Below are 15913 nucleotides of genomic sequence, written 5' to 3'. Positions count from 1 at the left end.
ATTTTGCAGTTACTGCCTTGGATTTGGTGTTTGTGGGGAAAGGTTTCTTTGCATTATATTGGTGCTATAACACTCCTGGATAAAGATGTCTGTTCAAAAGCTTGAGTGGGCTGTGTTAACCCCTGTGAGTTTGGGTCCCAAAGACATCAGGTACCTGATAGTTAGATATGAGAGGGGAAAAAAAACAATCTCCCAAATCCTATCTGCTCTCCTTTTGTTCCACCTCTCCTGGCAGCTGGGTGCAGAAACGCTGCCCATGCTGTGGCAGTGGGTGACCGACTGGGAAGTGACGCACGCCGGTGATTAACGCTGGGTGGCCAGAACAGGACGTTCAGGTCATGAAGGAACACAAACTTTCCTAGTTGTTGTGTGGTTTTTTTTTTCTTCTCCCATCTGCTATTGTTTAAAACAGACCCATTGCTTTCTTAGCTGGTGTCATTTTTCTAAAGGAATGTGAATGCTGTGATTTTTAACTGCGCAGCAAAGAATTGAGTAATTGCAGCAATTTAATAATGATGAGGAATTAAAATGTCTTTGTTGAGATGAGGACATTTGCCCCAACAAGGGGGCAAAACATGTCAGTAAGATGGTCAGTAACAATATATACGCTGTCAGGTAACTGAGCTGAAAACATGTCTCTGTTTATGCTTTGTTTTCATGTTGCTAAATTGACTCCTGATTGTCAACCTTTCAGTCATTAGCATGTTAAGCTAAGTGACTATACTCTTTGGCATTGAAATATAAATGCTCATACTGCCCTTGCAAGAAGTCCGTTGCAGGGAAGGCTTTTCTTAATTAACTTTGTAGTGAAAAATCACTGCTTACTTATTTGCAACTCCTGTTCATGATTAGCCACTATTTTCCTCCTGGGAGAGGACATGTATTTGTGTGACTTTTTACTTGCCAGGTGCCTCTCTGTTAAATATATTGTAATGTGTATAAGAACCAGCAAGTGAAAAGAGACTTGTTTTGGTTTATAATGATCTCTGGCTTCACACTGAAAATGTGGCTCACCTCAACAGGTTTTTTTTCCCCTCTTTTTTTTCATTTTGTCAATAACAGGACCATTTTTATGTAACACTAGAGCGGGATTAGCATTGCTCTAGTTCTGAGATGTTGCAGTCACTTGACAATAAATTTGTAAAGTTAGTGTCACATGTTTAGGGACTTTGTAGTTTCAGCTCTTAAGCTGTGATTTAGTGGCATTATCTAAAGTAGTGTTATCTACCCTTTTTTTCTCTAGGTTGCTTTGTATGATAGGTGATTTCCCTACCCCATAGTAGGCAGCAGAGGAATCTCACCCATGCAGTGATAGGGATGCTGCTACTTTACAGTCAGATGAATCAGTGTAACTGCTTGTGGCAGGCAGTTGGGAGGTAAAGAAAACTTGACATGTTGAATGATTTGCCCAGAAATGTGCTGGCATGGGAGAATTCAGGCATCAAGGCCAGGCTGACACTGGAAGCATAGAACACCTCAAGTCAGAACGGACCAGTAAGGATTATTAAGTCCAAATCCCTGCTCCTCCTGGGACTACCTGAACTAAATCATATGACTAACTCCTTGAACTCTTGAGAGGCTTGGTGCCATGACCACTTCACAGAGGAGCCTGTTCCAGTGGCTGAGCACCCTCTCAGTGAAAAACCTTTTCCTGATGCCCATCCTGAACTTCTGACTTAGCTTTGTTCCATTTCCTTGTGTCTAATCTCTGGTCACCTCTCCCTCCACTGAGGAGGCTGTAGACTGAGAGGAGGTGACGCTTGGTTGGCTGTGCCTTGGGAGTAGAAGGTGGGATGGGATCACTTGTGTATTGGGCCAGAATAAACCATTGTGAGATGAGAAAGGACACATGTCATTCTCAGAGGTTAAACTTGTGCCACTGGAGCTGCAGAGGAGGAAGTCTCAGACAGTTCCATGTATTCAACTTATATCTTATCCCCTAGTATTTGGGACATAAAATAAGCAATGTTTTACCTGTTTGTTTTGTTTGGCAAGATATTTTCCTTCTGTTTTCCTTTGGCAAAGTATTATTTATTGTCAAGTATTGCAGGCACAGAAACCAGTATAATAACTGGATATTGTTGCAGGAGGAGACTTGTAGCAGTAATTATCCAAGGAAAGAGTACAGTAGCAACCTGTGTCTGAAATGAGCTGACTGAAGGCTCTCCTGGTTCTGTGGCTCTGAGCATGGCTTGCCAGAGCAAGGCACTCTGAGGTGTTGAGAGCCAGCATTACCTCTGTTTCCTTTGCAAGCTGGTGTTGAGTCACTTCTACACTGCTGTGCCCATGCTGAGGAGGAGGCTCAGCCAGTCCCTACCGCAGGGGTCTGGGTTGCAGCTCCCTGACAGCCTCAGGTGACAGTGCCAGCAGCATTTACGTGCCTGGGCTGGGCTGCTCCCTGCAGCCAGCTTCCTGCAGGGCTCCAGCCCTGTATTCTCCAGCACTCTGTGCTTAGCCAGAGCTCATCTCACAACCTTGCAGGAACTCTTTAGGAAAGGGCTTCCCAAGGAGGAGAGCACTTTCTCGTTATTAACATAATCAATTTGTATTTATTCAGCTGAGAGGCTGGATTACAATGAATGCTGAGAAGACTGCATCAGAAATGCTGTAGACTAAAAAGCAATAGGAAGAGCTGATTGCTTATGGGCAATAACTATCTGTGGCATAAATTATTTATAGAGTGCTCCAATTGTCAGAGCTCTTGAAAGCAAATGGGAAGTTAGTTGTGGCCTAAGGCAGGTCTGGCTTGTTCAGCCTTGCAGGGAAAGGGGTAAAGATGAGCACAGCAAACACGATTTGTCTGAACAAAGTGAGTGTGGGTGCTCACTCCTGAAACATTCGGAGTCTCTGCTGTCACACTCTGGATGTTCATGACCATCCCAACTCCTCAGACTGGTTGGCAGTTTTTGCTGGAGCAGCAACATTTACTTGCCACCCTTAACTCTGGTGGTAAGCTGCTGTGAATAGTGCTGTGTGTTCAGAGGAGACTCTGTGTCCATGAAACCCCACAATTTTAAATATTTGGATCCCAAAGCTGTGCACATGTGGCTGCCTGGACTAATACTATATTGAGCTCAGGGAAACTGTGTGCGTCTGGTGGTTGTGTGTATGTGCTATGTGTAAAATTTTATTTTACACATATTTATTTTAAGCCTGAGCTTAAATGTCTTCTAGGATTTGGTCCGTAGGTAGTTAAGTGGTTAAATGTACAAGGCATTGTGGTTTTGCAGAACACCAGCATGACTGTGCTGTGAGATAGGATAATGATGAGGCCATTCTTTTGAGAATCAAGGTGCTTAGCATCCTGCCTGCATGTTTTGTAGCTGATTGGGGTGGAGAGCTTAGAAAATTGCTCATAGACCTGTGAGATGATTTGAGGTGCCACAATACTGGAGAGTTTTAAATCCCTGCAGAAGAGAAATTATTTTATGAACATTCAAGTGATTGTATTTGGGGAAAATGCAGAGTGGTTCACTCCCTTCCCCATTCACCAAGAGACAGTGATATAACAGTGCTGTACACATATACACATTCAATGCTTTCATGTTGGTTTTTAGATGCTGGTATATTGTGCATTATCGTCTGGAAGCATACCAAAGAAGTTACAACATGTTTTCTGGCATGACTAGTACTGTACTGGTAACAACAACATCCCATTAAATGTTTAGCTAACAGAGTATTTCCTAGAGATTTCCCTTAACTGTGCAAAACACAGAGGTATTAATAAACAAAACAAATGCTATGACCCCCTGGCCAAAAACTGAAAGTGCACGGAAGTTACTTAAAGGTGAGGGCAGCCAAGTGCTATCCAGGAACCGGACTCATGTGAGCATTTTAAAAGCACCTCTTGTTCAGGCACTTCAGCCTTCATAAGGTTCTGCTGCTTCTCTATGGAGGGTCTGGAAATCTGTCATCTTTCCCCTCATTTTTGAGAACAGAGCCTCTTCTGGATTAAATAATGGGCCACACTCTTTGGAGGCCTGTTCTGTCGAGGGTGTGAAGTTTTGATCCGGAGCACAGAGGGCTGTATACTGTAGCAGCAGGGCAGCGCCAAGGGACCCAGGGCTTTGGTGGATTACGTGGCTGCTAGTATCACTGACTGAAACTTTAATCAACCTTTTTGAAGCTAGAATAAAGCAGTGGAACAAAAAGCTTACACTAATGACTTATTTTTAATTTATTTTTTTTTCTTTTGGCATTGAGATGGTGCAGTGCAGACTTACATGCAGCTCTACACTTCGGATATTTTTGAAGGGAGGAGTACATATGCCAAAGTTCAGTAAAGCTTGCTATTGAAACAATTCAATTGCACTGTAATAATTCAACTTTGGGGAAGAAATTGTATCAGTACCAGTATCACTAAGGTTGGAAGAGACCTCAAAGATCATCGAGTCCAACCTGTCACCACAGACCTCATGACTAGAGTAGGGAGGACACTACTGCCCACTGCAGGCTTGAACTCATGACCTTCCCATTAAGGGTCTTATGCACTACCAACTGAGAGCTGCAACAGAGACAGATTTTGTTCCTTATGTTGATCTTTGACTTGTGTGGCAAAACTGAACATACTTCTTAAAAAGAATGCAGTTAATAATGCAGTTGCTTTTGCTGAAGTATTGCTTCAGACAAGGGTGAAAGGAGATGTAATATTGCTACAGAAGGCAAGAACATGAGAGGGAGCATCCTAAAATTAAGGAAGAATGGTTATAGGACATAATAGCTGCATGTTAAAATATTTTGGGGAAATCTTCCTAGCTGCATTCTAACATTAATGAGTCTGATACCTCAATCTTCCTTTCTCTTTATCCCTTGAGAGTCTGAAGATTGGCTGGAAGAAATAAGCACAGCCTGGGTGGCTAGCTCCATGAGCCTGGGGAGGACAAAAAGAGAGAAAAAATGAGCCCATGTGCTCAAGCTGACTTGGAGAAATTGGGTTAGGAGGTTGGCTGTTTGAGCCAGTGTGTTGTGTTTGTATGGCAGTGCCAGTTCAGCAAACTCTGCCTGTGAAAGTCTCCTCAGCTTCAGAGGAGGTATATTGGGACTGCCTGTGAAGAGCAGGGTGCAGGCACTGGCTTTTACTGTCCCTCTGGATTAGAGGTTCCTGAGCAGCAGGGACCATGCTTTGCAGTCAGCACGTGCTGTCACTTTGTCCCTTGCCCTTTCCTTGCTGCCTGGAGTTGGAGAATTCATTTAACACTGTTTAAATGTATTCCCCTTTCTGTTTAGTTGAGTTCTCATACATCATCCGAACAAACACCCTGATACAGCTAACTGGGGAAATTCTGGCCTCTGAGGTGGCAATTAAGCGTTTTACTGGCTTCAGCAAAGTCTTTGGATACCTCTCTGAAGAAAGCCAAGATAAGCTTTGTAATAACAGGAGCTGAAATTCACTTGGGCACCTCCTCCAGTCCTGCCTTGTGAAAGTGTAAAATCAACCTTGTAAAGATGCACAATGTAATAAATCCAAACCCTTGTTGTCCATTATCTCTCCAGCGAATTCTCTGGTGTCTGTGATATTTGCTGGTACGTGCTGAAGCCTGAGAACCACTCAGGAATGAGCTTTTAGTGGTTTGCTCTGGCTGTTCCTCATCATGGGGTCTATTAGTCACAGTTAGTGTCATTATCATCTCTCTTCTTTTTTTTTTCCCTTCAACATTTCATTCACAAATCTGACACCAAGTTGAGAACTAGCCTCTTCTCATTTGTATTTAATAGATTATAGATAGATCTGCAAATTTGCAGATGACACCAAGTTGGGAGCAGATGTTGATCTGATAGAGGGCAGAAGGGCTCTGCAGAGGGACCTCGACCGACTGGACAGATGGGCGGCATCCAGCGGGATGGCATTCAACAAATCCAAGTGCCAGGTGCTGCACTTTGGCCACAGCAACCCCATGCAGAGCTACAGGCTGGGGTCAGAGTGGCTGGAGAGCTGCCAAACAGAAAGGGACCCGGGCGTGCTGATTGACAGCTGCCTAAACATGAGCCAGCAATGTGCCCAGGTGGCCAAGAAGGCCAACAGCATCCTGGCCTGCATTAGGAATAGTGTGGCCAGCAGGAGCAGGGAAGTCATTGTGCCCCTGTACTCTGCACTGGTTAGGCCATACCTTGAGTACTATGTCCAGTTCTGGGCCCCTCAGTTCAAGAAGGACATTGAGACACTTGAACGTGTCCAGACAAGGGCAACAAAGCTGGGGAGAGGCCTTGAACACAAGCCCTATGAGGAGAGGCTGAGGGAGCTGGGATTGTTTAGCCTGGAGAAGAGGAGGCTCAGGGGTGACCTTATTGCCATCTACAACTGCCTGAAGGGTGGTTGTAGCCAGGAGGGAGTTGGTCTTTTCTCTCAAGCAGCCAGCACCAGAACAAGAAGACACAGTCTCAAGCTGCACCAGGGGAAGTTTAGCCTTGAGGTGAGGAGAAAGTTCTTCACAGAGAGAGTTGTTCGCCATTGGAATGTGCTGTCCAGGGAGGTGGTGGAGTCACCATCCCTGGAGGCGTTCAAGAGGGGATTGGACGTGGCACTTGGTGCCATGGTCTAGTCATGAGGTCTGTGGTGACAGGTTGCACTCGATGCTCTTTGAGGTCTCTTCCAACCTTGGTGATACTGTGATACTGTGTGATAGATCTAGTGATACTTAGCATTGCTTAAAAACCCAATCTTCATTGAAATGTTTAAGTATTTCTAAGCTGTATGGGAAAAGACAGCTATGGAACTCATCTTTCCAAATAAAAAGTATTTTAAATGATCTTGTGCCTAGAGTTATTGTTCTTGCTATGTGATTAGCTGTTGTTGCTACCACATGATGAGGCATTACTAGAAAGTCATTTAAATATCAAATGAATTATTTTTTTTCATAATGGAAAGCTCTTCTCAACAAGTTTCAATGAATTTATGCCTTGCAGAGCATATGGAATGGGGTTAGCAAACTCTGTAGAGCCTTAGTGTAGCTTAAACTGTAATGTTTTAATTGCAGTAAATAATTTGTTTCTATAAACCACACTGAAAAAGAAATCTTCGAATGAAAATTTGGATTCATACTGATTTGATAACCAAATAAAAAAAGATGTGCCAATAATACAAACAAAAGAAAGGGAAAACTGGTGATCAAATAAGTTGTCAGATACCAGCTGTGGTAGGTTGAAACAACGAAGCCTCTATTCCAAATTCACTGACTGCTCAGTGACTTTGCAAACTGTACTATGAAATGTTCATTAATGTATTTGGGGCTCAACAAGTAATGCTGCATTAAATAATGTGGGGGTATTTGGTTGTGGCTTTGTAGCTTGGTTTTGCTTGGTTTGGGTTTGTTTTGGCATTTTTATCTGTTTTGGTAGAACACAAGGCCTATGAGGAGAGGCTGAGGGAGCTGGGATTGTTTAGCCTGGAGAAGAGGAAGCTCAGGGGAGACCTCATTGCTCTCTACAACTACCTGAAGGGTGGTTGTAGGCAGGTGGGGATTGGTCTCTTCTCTCCAGCAACAAGCACCAGAACAAGAAGACACAGTCTCAAGCTGCACCAGGGGAAGTTTAGCCTCGAGGTGAGGAGAAAATTCTCCACTGAGAGAGTCATTAGCCAGTGGAATGTGTTGCCCAGGGAGGTGGTGGAGTCACCATCCCTGGAGGTGTTCAAGAGGGGATTGGACATGACACTTGGTGCCATGGTCTAGTCATGAGGTCTGTGGTGACAGGTTGGATCTTTGAGAATGGAACGGAACGGAACAGAATAGAATAGAATAGACTAGACCAAACCAGGTTGGAAGAGACCTTCAAGATCATCGTGTCCAACCCATCATCTGACACCAGGGCGATACTGTGATACTGGTGTATTTACTGTTTTTTCTGCAATGAAGTGAACCTGTGAACATTTGATGAGAAAATAAAGTGATTTTGTTGCTTTATGTTTTATGAGTCTGTTGATGGATTTTCTTGACTGGGAAGTTTTCTGAGAATTGCCAAGCATGGGTAGTGTTTGAGGCACATCTCTGTTGGAATTCTTGTACCTTGCCTGTGAAATAGCCTTCAGTCCTGTTCGGGGGCTGCCCTCGAGCCCTTTCTTCCTTTTGTAGTTGACTATCCTGGTATTTTTTCCTCCTGTCCTTTGGGTTAAGGTTTATACCTTTCTGTGCATTTGCATTGTATGGAAGGTCTTCATAAACATTATTTGATCCTTCTGTCTTCACTGAAAAGAAAGAATGTTTTGCAAATGCAGAAGTCACTTTTCTTACACAGTGAAGAACATGGCTTCTGTTATGCCCAGCAAGTTGGCCACAGTACTGTGCTTTCCTTGGTAATCTGTTATGATTGACAGGACTGACCAGTTATTGTCCCCCTGTACTTGGCACTGGTGAGGCTGCACCTCGAATACTGTGTTCAGTTTTGGGCCCCTTGCTGCCAGAAAGACAAAGAAAGAAGGGCAGCAAAGCTGGTGAATAGTCTAGAGCACAAGTCTTATATGAAGAGTAGCTGAAGGAACTGGGGTTGTTTAGTCTGGAGAAAAGGAGGCTGAGGGGGTAACTTACTGCTCTCTACAACTACCTGAAAGGAGATTGTTGTGAGGTGTGAGGGTCAGTCTCTTCTCCCAAGTAACAAGTGGTAGGATAAGAGGAAATTACCTCAAGTTGCATGCACCAGGAGGAGTTTAGAACAGACATGATGAAAAATGTCTTTTCTGAAGGAGCAGTCAAGCACTGGAGGAGTCTGCCCAGGTATTTAAAATGTGTATATGTGACACTTAATGACATAGTTGAGTGATGAACTTGGCAGTGTTGGGTTAATGGCTGGACTTGATGATCTTGGAGTAAGTCTTTTTCAATCTATGAGTCTTCAATTATAGATCTTCAATACTGTGATCATAATGCTTAGTGATTAGTTTAATTACTACCAGTAATTAGAAAAGAATCCACAATGGTGTTCCCCCTTCTTTTTTTCTGCATAGCCTTTGTAGTGTAGCTGTGCTGAACAAGTTTAGTCTGTGATAGAGGTTTCTATGCAAAGTTGTCTGAGCCATGCAGCTTATAGGTGTCAATCTGCAGCAGATCCTGGACTTGTGCAGCCCCCCAGCAGTCTCACCTCCTGCCTAAAGCTGATGTGTCAGCAGTGGTATGCTTGATTTTTGAATTAATTAGGTGTTCTGCTACTGGGCTTGCAGGCTTAGTTGAATTCATGAATTAATAATTTTGTGATATCTAGGGAGGAAGGAAGTTGAAGTGTTGGCTGTCCAGCAGATTTTTAAAGATGTTTATTTCTTGCAAGTTTAAGCTACTAAATGGGTGGTGATAAAAACATTGTTACTAGGTAAGTGTTGTATGATTATGATTATTTTCTGAATTAAGTTGTTCCTTCCAGCTCTTTTCTGTTTCTGTAGTAGTATTTATTTTAGGTAGAGATTTTTGGTAGCTATTTTAGTGGAGGTTTGATTTAAATGTTTCAATTCAACATGAAGAATAAGTTGGTTTATTTTCCTTTTTTTTTTCTTTTCAATCCCTCTTCCTGTTATTGTTTTTTTTATGCTCTTTAAAGTAGCAGCCAGTAACTGCTTTTTAAAAGCTGCAAGAACAGAGTGAAACAAGTAGGGCTTTTAGGGCATTTTTAGCCTGGCAGGCTTTGGGGTGCCAGAGGAGAGGTTGAGGGGCATCAGGGAAGGACTGGCTGTTGGGCTGGCAGGCTTCTCATTGCTGTTAGTTTATGGCTGTTGTGATGGAGAGGCTGAGCACAGGCTTTGTACTCTGGGACCTTGTTTTCAGACGGAAGAAATGGGTGTAGATGTAGGAAGACAGAGACTAAATCAGCCTGTTTGGTATCTGTGTATGCTTATACTAAACATATACTACAAAACTAAGGAAAATAGAGAGCAGATGCAAAGTGCTGTAATGTACAATCGTTGCAGTTTATTTGGAAAGTGTTCATCTCTTGTGTGTTCCTGTACAGTCATCCCAGCCTCTTACAGTAAATCTTTCTTCACTGTTTTGTGTATCATGCTGTTTATATCCTTCATTTTCACAAGTGGCAGGAGTGCTGCAAGAAACATACTAAATAGGCTTTTGGTGAACATCATCTTACTGTAATTTTCTTTCATTCTTCCAGTTCCTAGCAGATTGTCCACTGTAAGAATAAGAACAAATAACTCAGGTTTGCATCGCTCAGAGTAAAATTAACCCTTTAGAGTGCTTTTACAGGGCAGCTGCATTAGCTATGGATGGCTGTATCGCTGGTAGGGCTAAAGGTTGAACCTCAAAGAGGAGATGATGATTGATCTTTGTTCAAGTTTGGATAGGGTGTCTTTCTTCCTGCCACTCAGATGACCTGGGGTGAACTGTCTCTGTAGAGAGACCATAATCTCCTAGACTGGACCTTTATTACAGAGGTCTTACAGAGAGGAGTAAAACCAGTAGCAAACCCTTGGGGATGCAGTGAAAGAGAGAGTGATCAAGATGGAAGATTCTTCTGAAAGAAGGTGGTGAGTAGTAAGAAGTTTGTAATCTCCATGGCTGGCCTGGACTAAGATAAGAAATTGTTTTGCTTGTCCTCCCATATTACTATTTTATATATTAAGTTGCAGCTGAAGAAGTAATCATGCTGACAGGTTAAAAATAATCAAGAAATATGTTACTAAATACATTGAGAGTTTATTGAAATTGTAGTTTATTTAAATAGAAATAATTTGTGAAATCAGCAATTCTTAAGCTTGTTTTGTTGCTGTTCAAGTGCATGTTTTGGAGCCAGGAGTACTGCTTTTTCATGGTCAGTGATCAAAGCACAAGTCTGAAACATTACATTTCTGCCAAGGCTTGTGGCCTTGTCTTGGGAATGGTGGCACTGGATTGGAGTGGTTTGTGTTTGATCCCCCACCCCCCACTGACTGATGATACATTTCCCCATGGGGCCTAGGTTATCTTTTCTTGTCTATTTTTTTAAGCAAGTGTTAGTGTTGAGGAATGATTTAGGGAAGCTTGGAAAGGCAGGGAAACTGGCTGAATAGAAAATTAGACTGGACATTCAAGGGTTTTGTTTTTTGTGTGTGGTGCCTGTTTATTGCCAGCAATGGTTAAATGGCCTTTAGTTGACCTTCTCCATTTCTGTGAAAGTTGGTTTAGATTGTTTTCAGTATTGATACAAGAGGAAGTTGCTGAACAAGTTTACCTGATTTGCATTGTGCTACGTATCCCTTCCTGTTTCTTTTCTGTAAACCTCTAACTAAGAAGTATGTGGCCTCATGGGATGCAAATAACTTGCAGACCTTGTAAATCAGCGGCAAGCATGCTTCTTAAGTAGATGCAGGTATTTCTTTTAAGTCTAAACATAGGAAGACTGTGTGTCTAATAAAGTACATGACATTTATGCCAGACAGTTGTTTATATAATACAATATAAAAATTTTATACATTATCTGGGCACTATTTTAGTGAAGTAGGTTAGCACATGCTGAAATCCAGCTATTCAGAAAGTACCTATATTTCAGTATAGAGTTATGTGTTCAAGGGACTTCTCAGGCAAGTGAAAGAATTTTGAGTTGTGTTGTGTGTGATTTTGTTTTTATTCCTTTTAATTGAAGAGCATATGTGTGACATAAAGACTTAATTGTTCTGTATGAATAGTTTCATGTTTATTTTAGATGTCTTTGTAAGTAATGTTTTGTTTGAGTCCTGTTTTTCTTTTTCCCTATGCAGTTATCTGAACATTACCCGTGTGAAGTCTTAGTTAATGGTTGATATTTTGATATCTTTTTTCCTGGGCAAGAAAGAAGGTTGGAAAGAAACCATTTGTTCTCTGAAGTGATGGAAGCCACTTGGTCTTATCTGTTTAATTACTTCTGCATGGCCAGGAAAGTTGGGCTGGGTGATCATATGGTGGAGTTCCTCCATGAATTGCTTGATGCTAGAAGTACTGCATGAAGTCTGCTGAAGCAATTTCCCCCTGCTCTGGTATCATCAGTGATGAAAAACAGTATATAATCAGAGGTGAATTTTCATGAAGCTGCATTCTCTCAGTGAAACTGTTTCTGAATCACAAGGTAAACCCAGAGAAGAAGTGGGCATCTTGGGGGTTCCCCAGGAAACTTCTAAAGAGATAAAATCTAGAGGCCTTTGCCTGTTAGCATTATAGTCTGGCAGAGGTATGACAGCTCTGAATGACTTTTATCAAGCTTGGAATAGAAACTTTCAGGAAGGGAAGAACTATCCCAGCCTGGACTATACTGATGAATATTTTGCAGTCAGATGATTTCTTTTGAACATTTGTGTCTGGAGTAGTTTCACAGGGGCACTGAAGCTGTTCACAAATTTACAGCAACTGCAGTGTTTGTCCTTTCTGGCTGTCTGCAACATGACCTGGTAGAGCTATGTTGCACTCAATGCTTGCATGTCATGGTGCTGCTTCAAAATGTGAAGCTTTTCTTGTTTGCTGCATATGTGTAGCCATTGGCTTGCACTATTTTTTCCTGACTTGATAATACCTCATTGGGTCAACAAGGTGTATGAAGGAAAGCTGTGCACTGCTGTCAGGAAACCTGGTGACAGCTGCTGTCTTAGAGGTATATGCAGCAAGAATGACAACTTGCCAGAGAACTGCTACAAAGCAGGGGAGGTAATGGTAGCTTTTAATGGCTTTACCCTGCCCATGACATGTGCTGCACAGCACTGTATTTTGTGTCCTTCACTAGAGCAACAGCTCATGAGGTATATGGCCATGTTCACCCCGAGTCTTTGTCAGCCAAGGATGAGGGCTGTTAGTAGCTGTTTTATTAATCTCTTCACATTCAAAACCAGTTGCCTGTCTCTGTGAATTGGCTAAGATCTTTTGCACAGATGTGTGTCCTGCATGTGATGTTTCCAGGTACAAGCCCTTTGAAGAGTTGCATAAATCCTGACAAGGAAAGTCACAGGCCTTTCTGTTTGCAAATGTGTAAGGTATTGGTTATGATGTCAATAATGTCCAGTTTCTTATCTGGGGAATTCTTTTTGTACTAGTTTCTCAGGAGACAGAAGACCTGCAGGATTTCTTTAAAAATCCCTAACAGAGATCTCTGCAATTGTATTTTGAGTATTTCAGATTGAGTTCCCATCTCTGTACACAGAAGCACACAGTAACTGTCTTGTAATTGGCTTGTTCAAAATTTCTCATTGAAACAATTCAGGTGATAAAACATGAAGGAAAACAGTATCTAATTGAGATATGTATTAATAACTTTCTGAGATAATATTTTGGATGTTAATATTGTCTTTTTTTTTTTTTTTTTTTTTTAAGAAATTTGAATGGCAAATGCTTGTGGGAAGCCACACTGTCACAGTGCACTGTGTCCAGTTCTGGGCCCCTCAGTTTAAGAAAGATGTTGACTTGCTGGAACGTGTCCAGAGAAGGACAACGAAGTTGGTGAGGGGCTTGGAACACAAGCCCTATGAGGAGAGGCTGAGGGAGTTGGGGTTGCTTAGCCTGGAGAGGAGGAGACTCAGGGGTGACCTTATTGCTCTCTACAACTACCTTAAGGGAGGTTGTAGACAGGCAGAGGTTGGTCTCTTCTCCCAGGCAACCAGCACCAGAACAAGAGGACACAGTCTCAGGCTGCGCCAGGGGATGTTAGGAAGAAGTTCTATACAGAGAGAGTGATTGCCCATTGGAATGTGCTGCCCAGGGAGGTGGTGGAGTCACCATCACTGGAGGTTTTCAGAAGGAGACTTGATGGGGTGCTTGGTGCCATGGTTTAGTTGTTTAGGTGGTGTAGGATTGGTTGATGGGTTGGACACAATGATCTTGAAGGTCTCTTCCAACCTGGTCTATTCTATTCTATTCTATTCTATTCTATTCTATTCTATTCTATTCTATTCTATTCTATTCTATTCTATTCTGTTCTGTTCTGTTCTGTTCTGTTCTGTTCTGTTCTGTTCTACCCCAAATATACTTCAAAGTGATCTAATCATGGGTGAAGAGCTTTAAAGTTCTATCTCTGCCTCAATGATGCTGAAGCTTATAGGAGTATGGAGAAAAGTCATCAGAGGATAAAATGAATAATATCTTCCATGAGTAATAATTTTCATTTTGCTTCATCAAATAAGACACTAATGAGATGCATTCTAAAAAAAGTCATGGTTCTCATATTCTCATGGTAGCTTTTTGTTTCTTACCACACCAACTATGTACTTGAGCTGATTATAGTAGAGCAAGAACAACTATGATAATGCTAATCATATCTTACGGCTTTTAAATTCACTAGTACTAGTGCGACAGAGATCTTGCATTTGTTCAGTCTGCTTCCTGAAGGTTTAATTCACATAACAGCTTGTAATATGTTTACCCAGTGAAGTATGACTGCTTGAAATACACATTTCCAAAATAAATTCATTCTCTCCCATCTCCTTCTGGTTATTCTGTGCTTGTTTACTGACACACTGCTACAGTATCACAGTATCACTTAGGTTGGAGAGGACCTCGAGGATCATCGAGCCCAACCTATCAACACAGACCCCATGACTAGACCATGGCACCAAGTGCCACGTCAGAATACATAGAATCATAGAATCAATAATGTTGGAAAAAACCTCAAAGATCATCAAGTCCACCCTGTCACCCAACACCTCATGACTACTAAACCATGGCACCAAGTGCCACATCCAATCCCCTCTTGAACACCTCCAGGGATGGTGACTCCACCACCTCCCTGGGCAGCACATTCCAATGGTGAACGACTCTCTCAGTGAAGAACTTTCTCCTCACCTCCAGCCTAAACCTCCCCTGGCACAGCTTGAAACTGTGTCCTCTTGTTCTGGTGCTGATTGCCTGGGAGAAGAGACCAACCTCCCCATGGCTACCACCACCCTTCAGGTAGTAGTAGATGGCAATAAGGTCTCCTGTGAGCCTGTTTTCCAGGCTAGTGACTGGCTGCCAGCTGGATGTGGCACCATTCACCACCACGCTCTGGACCCAGCCCTCCAGCCAGTTCCTGACCCAGGGCAGAGTACACCTGTCCAAGCTGTGGGCTACCAGCTTGGCCAGGAGTTTGCTATGGGGGAATTGTTTCACATAGACATGTTGCAAAATCTCAATGAATGGAGAAGTGGGCTTACTCTAGATTGTGTAAAATCAGTCACATCTGTGGTCTGTGGATTTAGAAAGCTGTAGGTTCAAGAGTAATGATAACGTGAAGTGGGAAAAATAATGTAAGAAAAAGAGGAAAAGCAGTTGTTTTGTATTAAAAAACATGAACAGAGAATACTCTCAACTGCATTCCTGGCTCTTACTGCAGAAAAACTTGGGTGACCTATCTAGAGAAAATTAGTGGCTGAGTTGTCCTAAATAGAAGAAGAAAATTCACTGCAATCTTACCTTTCCAGAAAGTAAGCAATATTATTATAAAGTCATTACTTTAGTGGGGAAAAAGGAAGAGTCAAAGAGATGTGCAGTTTTCAGATACACTAAAAGATGGAGATTTTGAAAGAGGAGAAGGTTGGGTTGATAGTTCTGAACTTTATTTTATCCTTTGTCTTGGGAATTACTTTGGTATTTGAGGTCAGCAAGAGTGTCTCCAGGATAAGCCTGCTGGTTTCAAAGGTGTTGACGTAGGGGGCAAGTGCTGATATCAAAGACTGGTTCTGTGCTGAATTTATGCAATTGTCGATGTATTAGTTCTGGCAACTCTTAGACAAAAATGTTAATGGAAAGTCTATTCATTGTTATTTCAACTCACAAAGACTTTAGAATAGAATAGAATAAACCAGGTTGGAAGAGACCTTCAAGATCATCGTGTCCAACCCATCAACCAATCCAGCCCACCCAAACAGCTAACCCATGGCACCAAGCACTCCATCAAGTCTCCTCCTGAACACCTCCAAAGACGGCAACTCCACCACCTCCCGGGGCAGCCCATTCCAAAGGGCAATCACTCTTTCTGTATAGAACTTCTTCCTAACATCCAGGCTAAACCT

At 42.3% G+C, this 15913-nt stretch overlaps 1 protein-coding gene across 2 annotated transcripts in view; it reads left to right on the top strand.

The window, feature by feature from the left end:
• Window positions 1-15913, top strand: part of CARMIL1 (capping protein regulator and myosin 1 linker 1) — a 223183-nt gene that overhangs the window by 38168 nt on the left and 169102 nt on the right. The gene's annotated exons all lie outside the window — the stretch shown is intronic.

Source organism: Melanerpes formicivorus, unplaced genomic scaffold, assembly GCF_026170545.1.
Source record: "Melanerpes formicivorus ecotype bairdi unplaced genomic scaffold, bMelFor1.0.p_v2 SCAF_15, whole genome shotgun sequence".
Lineage (NCBI taxonomy): Eukaryota > Metazoa > Chordata > Aves > Piciformes > Picidae > Melanerpes > Melanerpes formicivorus.
This window is presented reverse-complemented; position numbering and strand designations above follow the sequence as displayed.